Source organism: Solea senegalensis, unplaced genomic scaffold (genome assembly GCF_019176455.1).
Source record: "Solea senegalensis isolate Sse05_10M unplaced genomic scaffold, IFAPA_SoseM_1 scf7180000017486, whole genome shotgun sequence".
In the NCBI taxonomy this organism is placed as follows: Eukaryota; Metazoa; Chordata; class Actinopteri; order Pleuronectiformes; family Soleidae; genus Solea; species Solea senegalensis.
In genome coordinates, this window is record NW_025322428.1 from 1 (window position 1) to 11,491 (window position 11,491).

Consider the following 11,491-nt stretch of genomic DNA (forward strand, 5'->3'; position numbering starts at 1 on the left):
AAATGTTGGAGGTGTGCCAGTGAGCGAGGAATGTGCCACAGCCTCAGCGACTGATAGAAAACTGCAGCGCACAACCGACAGTAGGAAAGCGCTTCCAAACATGCAGTCAAATCTGGGCGGTTTATTGGCCGACTAAGCAAAAGCGTTGAAGGAAGGCCGTCCCAAGGTGGCCGGCCGGCCGGCCGACCGAGACTGTGGTGACTCCGGCGGATAGACTCCTCGGCTGCTCTCCAGGACAGGGGCTACGTTGACTCTGGTTTCTCTTCAAAATGCACAAGTCTTTCGCCTTTTACTAAAGACTTCCGTGGGGAGGGACGTTCAAGAGTTTAAGTTATTTTTGGTGGGCTTTGCTGTAAGGCTGCGCCCTTTTCAGGGCACCACAACAACTGACTTGTGTGCCAAGATCTTGGGTTGGCCCCAGACACCAGTGGGCCATCGCTTCTCGGCCTTTTGGCTAAGATCAAGTGTAGTATCTGTTCTTATCAGTTTAATATCTGATATGTCCTCTATATGGGGATTAAATATTAAATGCATTTTTGAGCAGTGGGAGGTGAAAACTGGGGCTTGCTCTCTTCACTCCTTGCATTGACCTGGTATTGCAGTGCCACCAGGAACGGTGCACCATTCTCTTTTTTCTGTGAAAAGCAAAGCGAAGCTGAAACCAGAAAGACATCAACCCGTGCCTGTGCGTCAATTTAATTGCGAGCCCATGTTTCTTGTAAGGAAGCAGCAGCAGCAGCGTAAAAGCCTACAGCACCTGGTATTCCCAGGCGGTCTCCCATCCAAGTACTAACCCGGCCCGCCCCTGCTTAGCTTCCGAGATCAGACGAGATCGGGCGTGCTCAGGGGGGTATGGCCGTAAGCCGAGGGGCTGGCGACAGAGAGTGCCTTTATGGACTAGGCAAGGCCCCTGCTCGTGGAGGGGCATGTTTCTTGTAAGGAAGCAGCAGTGTAAAAGCGTGCAGCGGTGTAAAGGCTTACAGCACCTGGTATTCCCAGGCGGTCTCCCATCCAAGTACTAACCAGGCCCGACCCTGCTTGGCTTCCGAGATCAGACGAGATCGGGCGTGCTTTTTTTTTTTGTTTTTTATTATCAAAAATACTTTCATTAACAAAAATGAACACACTTATTCACAAGAAACCACAAAACACGTTTAAACCATGATTCAATGATGAAACAAAAGACATATTCAAGGAGAATCAAAATGTTGAAGAAGCAATAACAAAGAAAGAAAAAAAACATAAATAGATAAAACCCTAGCCAATGGGACATTATACTCAATAAGATTTAAAGAAACAGGGTTTACAGCAAAAACATCAACGATATCCTTGAGATATGAAAACGTGGCAATGTACTCCCCAGAACATTTAGAAATGAAACATCAAGGCCCCTGCTCGTGGAGGGGCATGTTTCTTGTACGGAAGCAGCAGTGTAAAAGCGTGCAGCGGTGTAAAAGCTTACAGCACCTGGTATTCCCAGGCGTCTGAGATGACTTTTGACCATGCTTGTGAAGAAGAGCCATCTGTTTATTTGTACATCCTCATAGAGTGCGTAGTTCCTGGCAATGAAGATGGTGTGTCGGGCTATGGATAGTAGAATGTTAATCAGGGTTGTGTTTATACCTTCTTTCTTGTGTGAGTATCAAAAGAGCCAAGTCCATTCCCAGTCTGTAATGTCTTTGCTGCTGAGCTTGCAGTGGTCGGTGAGGAGGTTCTTGACCCGGGTGATGAAGACCTCGCAGATGGGACAGGGGAGAAAGATGTGTTCAAGTGTTTCGTCATTTTTATTACAGACAGTACAAACCCTCTCATAGATAGCACTGTTCATTTGGTGCAGGATGATACCCGAGAAAATTCGTCTATGTCTGATTTTGAAATCGGTGTTGTTGGCGAAGGGATGAGCATAGGGGCTATTTATGTTTTTCCACATGGTGGAAACATTAATCGCCGGGAAGTGTTCTTTCCAATGAGTTTCAGATGTCGGTTTTTGTACTATGTTTGCCAGCAAGGTGTTGTACCAATACTTGGAGGTTAGTTGATTAATGCTTTTCGCATCAGGCTGAGCACTTTGACGAAAATCAAGGGTATCATTCTGCCTACTACCACTGGTCTTGTAAAAAGCCTGTTTTAGATGGTCAGCAATCCCAGGTTCAATTTTCTGACATGTGAATTCAGCAAACCGTTTGCAATAAATGTTTTTGGCTCTGAGCCGATTCAAGATTTCTTCCACTACTATTTCGCCTTGATTGTTTGTGAAGTCTCCCAATGTGTATAAACCTGCTTGCGGCATTGACCCGCCCGAGAGGGGCCTGCCCAGATATGTGATGTCTGGGTTGTGGAAAACGGGGAGCTGCAGCAGCTGGTGTTTGTTTTGTACTATAGTTACCAGGTGGGGTCTGGCCAACTCCCATGCCTCAAAGATCTCTTGGGTGAACTGTGAGATGTGTGTAGCTTGTGATTTTAGTGGGATCTGACAGAGATTGTAAATGCCACTGTTTCCACATGTTTTAATGGTGTCAAGCAGTTGATGTTTCCAAAAAAGGTCAGTTTTATCGTCCAACAGCTTTTTGATGATTTTGATTCTGAATGAGTGTTTTTTTGTGTTTATGTCTATTAGCCTAAGCCCACCGTTTGTGTATGTATCAATTGTTGTTCTGTGTTTTATCATGTTGCGGCGGCTTCCCCACAGAAAAGTGGATATCATTTGATTTATTTCTGCATGAGTTTGTTTTGGGAGATCATAGACTTGTAGCACATGATTCACTTTGGAGAGTATCAGGGAGTTGAGCATGACCACCTTACCCTTCAGGGGCAGCTTCCGCATTTTCCACAACCCCAAGGTGTTGTTCATTTTATTTAGCACCTCTTTCCAGGTGTTATCTCTGGCGGCCTTTTGATCCTGGCCAATATGCACTCCTAAGACCCTTACACTGGCCTTTTCCTCTATGAACGCCTGTCTGCCTGGTGACCTTGCCCCATTGCCACAGTACATTATAGTTGATTTGTTTTCATTGATTTTGGCACCGGAGGCTGAGCAGTAGATATGTACAAGATTCAAAGCTAGTTGTAGACTTTTTCCATCTTTGACCATGATATTTGTGTCATCGGCATAGGCAATCATTTTGCAGGAAGTGCCATTATCTGCCAGTATGCCCTGAATGTTAATGTGCTGATTTATTAATAGAGCTAGGGGCTCGGCCACCAGGCTGTAGAGCAGAGAGGAGAGGGGACATCCCTGTCTAATTGATCTTTGGATTGCTATTTTTGGGGTTTGGAGACCATTCACTTTTATGCTACTGTGTGCATTGTTGTAAAGAGATTGAATTCTTTTAATGAAATTGTGACCAAAACCGAATTGTTTTAAAACAGCCCATAAAAAGTTGTGTTCAACTCGATCGAACGCCTTTTCAAAATCTACTCCTAGATAGATGCCACCAGTTTGTGACATCTGATAGATGGTTTCTTTTATGGATAAAATGGAATCTGAAATATCTCGTCCGGGAATGCTATATGCCTGTGACTGATGTACTATGTTTGGGATAATTTCTTTGAGTCTGTTTGCTAGAACCTTTGCGAAAATTTTGTAATCAGTATTCAGAAGGCTTATGGGTCTGTAGTTGTTAATGATCGTTCTGTCTCCTCGGTTTTTGTATGCCAAAGTAATTAAACCAAGTGTAAGGGTCTCAGGAGCTTCACCTTTCTTCTCAACTTCCTCAAAAATTAGAAATAAAATTGGTGTTAAACTTTCTTTGAAAAATAGATAAAATTCAGTTGTTAAACCATCTACGCCTGGACTCTTGGTTTTTTGTAAGCCCTTGATGGCTGCTTCAATCTCTGCCATGCTGATAAGCTGATCACACCATATTCTGTCCTCCGTTGAGATTTGGTTCTGAATGACCTTCACCACACTTGTAATTGTATTTTGATTTATATTTTGATTTGTATATAGCTGCTGGAAGAAATCTTGTATTCTGGATATTATTTCATCAGTTTGTATAATTATGTTGCCCTTGCTGTCTTTCAGTTCTTTTATGAATGCTTTATTTTGTTTTTGCTTTTCTAAGCCGAGGAAAAAAGCTGAACATTTTTCCCCCTCCACAAAATTTTGCACTCTGCTTCTAATTATTGCCCCCATGCATTCCTTCTTTTTGGAGAGCGCTAACTTGTCTCTCAAATAAATATAATTTGTCAGATCTCCGTTAGGTTCATTGGCTATCTTTTGGAGTTCGTGTTCTAATTTTACTCTTAGCTCTTTTTCATTTTTTTTCTCCAGCCAGCTCTTATGTTTACTATAATTTATACATACTCTTTTGATTCGTTCTTTCACTCTTTCCCACCAATTAAATATGTCTTCGACCCACTCCATTTCATTTGCCACATTGTGAAGAAGACGGTTAACTTTGTCAATGAACTGTTAATCTTTTAGTAAGCTATTGTTAAAACACCATACCCCACCATTTGTTTGTGCTACTGATGGAAATAATGACAATTTTATGAGGGAGTGATCACTCCATGTGTTGAGGACATATTCTATTGAGTTCACATTGTGTACAATGGAGCTTGCCACTAAGGCATAATCAATACGGGATTGTTTGAGAGTATTTTGTACCACCTGATGTCTGGAGAACTGAGTTTTATTTGGATGCATAATTCGCCATAAGTCAACCAGGTCGTATTCTTTTATGATTTCGAATAAGGATCGCCTGCTCACATCATCTTTAAAGAGATTGTTGCTAGATATGTCAAATTTGGTGAGGGGACCATTGAAGTCTCCAGTGATGATGGAGTTGTTGTTTACCCACTTATTTAGCTCTTTGAAAAACACTTTTCTTTCACCCTCAGTGTTAGGAGCATATATATTGATAATTCTAATATAAACATTTTTTTTCCATGAATCAACTATCAATAATCTACCTCGTGAGCATTTATATATTTCTATTACCTTATCAAAGACATTGTTTTTAATCAGCGTTGCCACCCCACACATTGCTCGATCTGCATTTGCGAAATATACATTCCCTTCCCATAACCCTCCTATCATGCTCACAGGAGATGAGGACCATTTTGTTTCTTGTAGCAGCAAGATGTCACATTTGGTAGTATTGATGACTTTGTGTAGTTTTTCTCTGCTGCAGAGCCCACGGGCATTCAGTGAGAGAAGCAGGGCCATGAGAAGGGTGAGCTGTATTATTGTGGCATTAAACATCACACTCATTTTTTTCTATTTTGCTTTTTCTTATTTGTTTTACCGGACTTGTCTGTATTTTTCGTTTTCTTGCCAGGGACACTACCGAGAGGTCCATCTCCGAATCAGAGTCAGCACTTGGTGAGGGAGAAACTGTTGGCTCTTTTTCAGAGTGGGGAGGACTGAGTGGCGCAGATTCTGCGGTTGGGGTGCTTCTCGTGCCTCTGGCTTGGAGCTTTTCAGCTCCAGCCACTTTTTTTTCATTGTCTGGTTGAGCCTCGTCATTCTGCGCTTCCGGAAGGCTTTCTCCAGAGGTTTCCACATTAGTGGTTATTTTTTCCGCTCTGGGCGGCTGGGCAGGGGGCCCTTTCTCTACACCACACTCTGTGCGTACCTCCGCAGGCGCTATCTCTGCCTCCTCCTCTCCTGCACTGTCCTCAGTGCTTCCCTCTGTCTGCTCCCTCTCCAACTCTGACTCTGCTATGCTCTCCGGTTCACTTTCATTGCAAATGCAATTTTCCATGTTGTTGTGGCACAGCTCACACCTTTTCACAGCTTTATGGCACTCTCTTGCATAGTGCCCCTGGACTCCACATTTATGGCAACAAAACTCAGGACACTCTCTAAGAATGTGTCCAGGCTGTAGGCACATTCGACACACTTTCACTTGCCGATCATGTAACACTCTGAAGTATTCGGGACCAGTGGCAGTATTAAATCTAGCAGAGTAAGGCAGGGATTGTACTGTCTGATTAAATTTGACTCTCACATACCTTGTCCCATCTGCGATGTTTGTGCCAGGCCACATTCTTCTCTTGATTGGAGAGATTGCAGAGACTCCCCAGCCATGCAGCTTGTCAATTATTTCCTGGTCTGAGATGTACGCGGGCAGAGTTAGAAAAGAGACCACCAGTTCATCATTGTTTAGCTCTTTTGCCATAACTATGGTTGTGCCGATTTTGAATCCATCCAGCAATATGCTTTTCCCAACAGTGTTTGTCATTGTTATTTCATATTTGTCCGTTCCAATACAGCGGCAGGCAATCAAACCTCCACACAGTCCACGCACACATTTCAATAATTCCATTATTGGGACTTTTTCTGTTCCCGTCAATTCTATTTGTAAAGTCAGCTCCTTCTCATACTTCCTTTGGGTTCCATCATTCTTTTCTCTGTCTCCATTCTCCGTGTTCTTTATCTCCTTTGCCATGATTCTTTGCTTGGTGAGGTCGTTGTTCTGAGGTCCATCCATGATGAGAAAAAAAAAGTTCAACAAAAGGCGCCCCCGCACAGTGTGGAAAACACTGTCGGGGGGGGGGGAAACCAGTCCTTAAAATGAACAAAACCAGTAAACTGAAGTAGCACACGATGAGAAAAGGGAAAAGAAGTGCAGAAAGGAGGAGAAAAAGGGGAAGAATACAGGCTGAGGAAAGGAGCCGTGTCCTCGAAATGTTTGTAGCATACACTTCCTGGTTCGCTAGTGGGCGTGCTCAGGGTGGTATGGCCGTAAGCCGGGGGGTTGGGGACACAGACTGCTTTTATGGACTGGGCAAGGCCCCCTGCGCGTGGCGGGGCTCAAAGTCAGCCTTTCGGACACACTGCACTTCAGCCTTTATCTCCACCACATGCTACACTCTAGTCCAGTATCGGGAAGCGACACCGAGATGGGCAAGCGGCTGTTGGTGCCGTCATGTCCAGTTGTTGCTGAATCTATAGGAAACGACAGCCAGGTATGCCAGTAAAAAAGGTCGAGTGTTTCCTCTCCAATGTGTGCTGGAGGTTGAAGTGGAACATAGCACAGCATTACCGAGCAACTGAGTCAAGGCATTGGCCTCTGGGATTATTCATTTCCTGCACCATCAGCCAAAGAGCTGTGTCTGGCAACAGCCACCCGGGCTTTGGCGAGTACACCTCATACTTACCTGGCAGGGGAGATACCATGATCAAGAAGGCGGTTCACCCAGGGCGAGGCTCAGCCATTGCACTCTGGCTGTGTTGACCCCTGCAAATTCCCCAAACGTGGGAGTCTTGACTGCATAATTTTTGCTAGTGGGGTGCTGCGTCCGCGCTTTCCCCCGATGATGTCGCTGTAAGCAAAGGTCAGCCGCCCGAAGTTCAACGTTGTGTGCCCATCTCCAAACTTCTCACGTCCTTGCGGAGCAACATCCCCAGTCTTTCCAAGTTGCTGGGAACGTGATGGTTGTGGGTGTTGTCTTTTAGCTCAAAGCAAATATCACGCTCCCTTTCCCAACTCTTTGTAGAAGAACTCGATTGTTGGAGATGGATCCATGGCCATCATGCCAAGGGTTAATACTTTGGCGCTTGCTCTGTTCACTCCGTGCAGTGACCTGATGTTGAAGTGATGCCAGGAGCAACTCACCATTTCAGAAGCCCGGATGAGGTGGGAAATGGCCCGGCCGTTTGTACTGCTCAGTGTGACACGGAGCTGCTTTGCTCATGCACTCACGTCTACCACTAAATGTTGGAGGTGTGCCAGTGAGCGAGGAATGTGCCACAGCCTCAGCGACTGATAGAAAACTGCAGCGCACAACCGACAGTAGGAAAGCGCTTCCAAACATGCAGTCAAATCTGGGCGGTTTATTGGCCGACTAAGCAAAAACGTTGAAGGAAGACCGTCCCAAGGTGGCCGGCCGGCCGGCCGGCCGACCGAGACTGTGGTGACTCCGGCGGATAGACTCCTCGGCTGCTCTCCAGGACAGGGGCTACGTTGACTCTGGTTTCTCTTCAAAATGCACAAGTCTTTCGCCTTTTACTAAAGACTTCCGTGGAGAGGGACGTTCAAGAGTTTAAGTTATTTTTGGTGGGCTTTGCTGTAAGGCTGCGCCCTTTGAGTGTGTCAAATGTCAAGCAGCTGTCTGTCAAGGCTCAGAGGTGCACTTAGGTCAACCTTGGGGCGGAGGTGATCAGCAGCAGCAGCCTTTGTTATGCGCCCTTAAAAACATGGCACCACAACAACTGCCTTGTGTGCCAAGATCTTGGGTTGGCCCCAGCCACCTGTGGGCCATCGCTTCTCGGCCTTTTGGCTAAGATCAAGTGTAGTATCTGTTCTTATCAGTTTAATATCTGATATGTCCTCTATATGGGGATTAAATATTAAATGCATTTTTGAGCAGTGGGAGGTGAAAACTGGGCTTGCTCTCTTCACTCCTTGCATTGACCTGGTATTGCAGTGCCACCAGGAACGGTGCACCATTCTCTTTTTTCTGTGAAAAGCAAAGCGAAGCTGAAACCAGAAAGACATCAACCCGTGCCTGTGCGTCAATTTAATTGCGAGCCCATGTTTCTTGTAAGGAAGCAGCAGCAGCAGCGTAAAAGCTTACAGCACCTGGTATTCCCAGGCAGTCTCCCATCCAAGTACTAACCCGGCCCGACCCTGCTTAGCTTCCGAGATCAGACGAGATCGGGCTTGCTCAGGGTGGTATGGCCGTAAGCCGAGGGGCTGGCGACAGAGAGTGCCTTTATGGACTAGGCAAGGCCCCTGCTCGTGGAGGGGCATGTTTCTTGTAAGGAAGCAGCAGTGTAAAAGCGTGCAGCGGTGTAAAAGCTTACGGCACCTGGTATTCCCAGGCGGTCTCCCATCCAAGTACTAACCAGGCCCGACCCTGCTTGGCTTCCGAGATCAGACGAGATCGGGCGTGCTCAGGGTGGTATGGCCGTAAGCCGGGGGGTTGGGGACACAGACTGCTTTTATGGACTGGGCAAGGCCCCCTGCGCGTGGTGGGGCTCAAAAGTCAGCCTTTCGGACACACTGCACTTCAGCCTTTATCTCCACCACATGCTACACTCTAGTCCAGTATCGGGAAGCGACACCGAGATGGGCAAGCGGCTGTTGGTGCCGTCATGTCCAGTTGTTGCTGAATCTATAGGAAACGACAGCCAGGTATGCCAGTAAAAAAGGTCGAGTGTTTCCTCTCCAATGTGTGCTGGAGGTTGAAGGTGAACATAGCACAGCATTAACGAGCAACTGAGTCAAGGCATTGGCCTCTGGGATTATTCATTTCCAGCACCATCAGCCAAAGAGCTGTGTCTGGCAAGAGCCGACCGGTGTTTGGCGAGTACACCTCATACTTACCTGGCAGGGGAGATACCATGATCAAGAAGGCGGTTCACCCAGGGCGAGGCTCAGCCATTGCACTCCGGCTGTGTTGACCCCTGCAAATTCCCCAAACGTGGGAGTCTTGACTGCATAATTTTTGCTAGTGGGGTGCTGCGTCCGCGCTTTCCCCCGATGATGTCGTTGTAAGCAAAGGTCAGCCGCCCGAAGTTCAACGTTGTGTGCGCATCTCCAAACTTCTCACGTCCTTGCGGAGCAACATCCCCAGTCTTTCCAAGTTGCTGGGAACGTGATGGTTGTGGGTGTTGTCTTTCAGCTCAAAGCAAATGTCCCGCTCCCTTTCCCAACTCTTTGTAGAAGCACTCGATTGTTGGAGATGGATCCATGGCCATCATGCCAAGGGTTAATACTTCCAGGCTTGCTCTCTGTTCACTCCGTGCAGTGACCTGATTTGGTAGATGCCAGGAGCAACTCGCCATTTCCGTTGCGGCCGGATGAGGGTGGGGGTAACTGTACTGCTCGGTGTGACCGCGGGCGCTGCTTTGCTCATGCACTCCGTCTACCACCACTAAATATTGGAGGTGTGCCAGTGGCGGCGTGCAGCGGTGTAAAAGCTTACAGCACCTGGTATTCCCCGGGAGGTCTCCCATCCAGTACTAACAGAGCCCGACCCTGCTTGGCTTCGAGATCAGGCCGAGATCGGAGGCTCAGGAGTGTAGTATGGCCCGTGCTTGGAGGTTAGGGACACAGACTGCTGCTGGACTGGGCAGGCCCTGCTGGCGTGTGAGGGCTCAAAAGTCAGCCTTTCGGACACACTGCATTTCAGCCTTTATCTCCACCACATGCTACACTCTAGTCCAGTATCGGGAAGCGACACCGAGATGGGCATGCGGCTGTTGGTGCCGTCATGTCCAGTTGTTGCTGAATCTATAGGAAACGACAGCCAGGTATGCCAGTAAAAAGGTCGAGTGTTTCCTCTCCAATGTGTGCTGGAGGTTGAAGTGGAACATAGCACAGCATTAACGAGCAACTGAGTCAAGGCATTGGCCTCTGGGATTATTCATTTCCTGCACCATCAGCCAAAGAGCTGTGTCTGGCAACAGCCACCCGGGCTTTGGCGAGTACACCTCATACTTACCTGGCAGGGGAGATGCCATGATCAAGAAGGCGGTTCACCCAGGGCGAGGCTCAGCCATTGCACTCCGGCTGTGTTGCCCCCTGCAAATTCCCCAAACGTGGGAGTCTTGACTGCATATTTTTTGCTAGTGGGGTGCTGCGTCCGCGCTTTCCCCCGATGATGTCGTTGTAAGCAAAGGTCAGCCGCCCGAAGTTCAGCGTTGTGTGCCCATCTCCAAACTTCTCACGTCCTTGCGGAGCAACATCCCCAGTCTTTCCAAGTTGCTGGGAACGTGATGGTTGTGGGTGTTGAAATCTTTCGGCTCAAAAGCAAATATCCGCTCCTTTCCCAGCTCTTGTAGAAGAACTTTCGTTGTTGGGGAATGGATCCGCCATCATGCCCAGGAGTTAATACTTTAAAACGCTCTGTTCACTCCGTTACGGTGACCTGATGTTGAAGTGATGCCAGGAGCAACTCACCATTTCAGAAGCCCGGATGAGGGGGGAAATGGCCCGGCAGTTTGTACTGCGCAGTGTGACACGGAGCTGCTTTGCTCATGCACTCACGTCTACCACTAAATGTTGGAGGTGTGCCAGTGAGCGAGGAATATGCCACAGCCTCAGCGACTGATAGAAAACTGCAGCGCACAACCGACAGTAGGAAAGCGCTTCCAAACATGCAGTCAAATCTGGGCGGTTTATTGGCCGACTAAGCAAAAACGTTGAAGGAAGGCCGTCCCAAGGTGGCGGGCCGGCCGGCCGACCGAGACTGTGGTGACTCCGGCGGATAGACTCCTCGGCTGCTCTCCAGGACAGGGGCTACGTTGACTCTGGTTTCTCTTCAAAATGCACAAGTCTTTCGCCTTTTACTAAAGACTTCCGTGGAGAGGGGCGTTCAAGAGTTTAAGTTATTTTTGGTGGGCTTTGCTGTAAGGCTGCGCCCTTTGAGTGTGTCAAATGTCAAGCAGCTGTCTGTCAAGGCTCAGAGGTGCACTTAGGTCAACCTTGGGGCGGAGTTGATCAGCAGCAGCAGCCTTTGTTATGCGCCCTTAAAAACATGGCACCACAACAACTGACTTGTGTGCAAAGATCTTGGGTTGGCCCCAGACACCTGT

At 47.5% G+C, this 11,491-nt stretch overlaps 11 non-coding genes across 11 annotated transcripts; 8 read left to right on the top strand and 3 right to left on the bottom strand.

Moving 5' to 3' along the window:
• Positions 1–248: 248 nt before the first annotated feature.
• Positions 249–361, top strand: LOC122764542. Its single transcript, XR_006359746.1, has one exon. It is a non-coding gene; the product is annotated as a U5 spliceosomal RNA (small nuclear RNA).
• A 73-nt stretch (positions 362–434) lies between these two features.
• Positions 435–627, top strand: LOC122764538. The gene has a single exon (XR_006359742.1). It is a non-coding gene; the product is annotated as a U2 spliceosomal RNA (small nuclear RNA).
• Positions 628–745: 118 nt separating this feature from the next.
• LOC122764543 lies at positions 746–864 on the bottom strand. The gene has a single exon (XR_006359747.1). It is a non-coding gene; the product is annotated as a 5S ribosomal RNA (ribosomal RNA).
• Positions 865–7,099: 6,235 nt separating this feature from the next.
• Positions 7,100–7,263, top strand: LOC122764536. Its single transcript, XR_006359740.1, has one exon. It is a non-coding gene; the product is annotated as a U1 spliceosomal RNA (small nuclear RNA).
• A 651-nt stretch (positions 7,264–7,914) lies between these two features.
• Positions 7,915–8,027, top strand: LOC122764540. The gene has a single exon (XR_006359744.1). It is a non-coding gene; the product is annotated as a U5 spliceosomal RNA (small nuclear RNA).
• A 182-nt stretch (positions 8,028–8,209) lies between these two features.
• Positions 8,210–8,401, top strand: LOC122764539. Its single transcript, XR_006359743.1, has one exon. It is a non-coding gene; the product is annotated as a U2 spliceosomal RNA (small nuclear RNA).
• A 118-nt stretch (positions 8,402–8,519) lies between these two features.
• Positions 8,520–8,638, bottom strand: LOC122764544. Its single transcript, XR_006359748.1, has one exon. It is a non-coding gene; the product is annotated as a 5S ribosomal RNA (ribosomal RNA).
• A 110-nt stretch (positions 8,639–8,748) lies between these two features.
• Positions 8,749–8,867, bottom strand: LOC122764534. The gene has a single exon (XR_006359738.1). It is a non-coding gene; the product is annotated as a 5S ribosomal RNA (ribosomal RNA).
• A 403-nt stretch (positions 8,868–9,270) lies between these two features.
• LOC122764535 lies at positions 9,271–9,434 on the top strand. The gene has a single exon (XR_006359739.1). It is a non-coding gene; the product is annotated as a U1 spliceosomal RNA (small nuclear RNA).
• A 956-nt stretch (positions 9,435–10,390) lies between these two features.
• Positions 10,391–10,554, top strand: LOC122764537. Its single transcript, XR_006359741.1, has one exon. It is a non-coding gene; the product is annotated as a U1 spliceosomal RNA (small nuclear RNA).
• Positions 10,555–11,201: 647 nt separating this feature from the next.
• On the top strand, positions 11,202–11,314 carry LOC122764541. Its single transcript, XR_006359745.1, has one exon. It is a non-coding gene; the product is annotated as a U5 spliceosomal RNA (small nuclear RNA).
• The last annotated feature ends 177 nt before the right edge of the window (positions 11,315–11,491 follow it).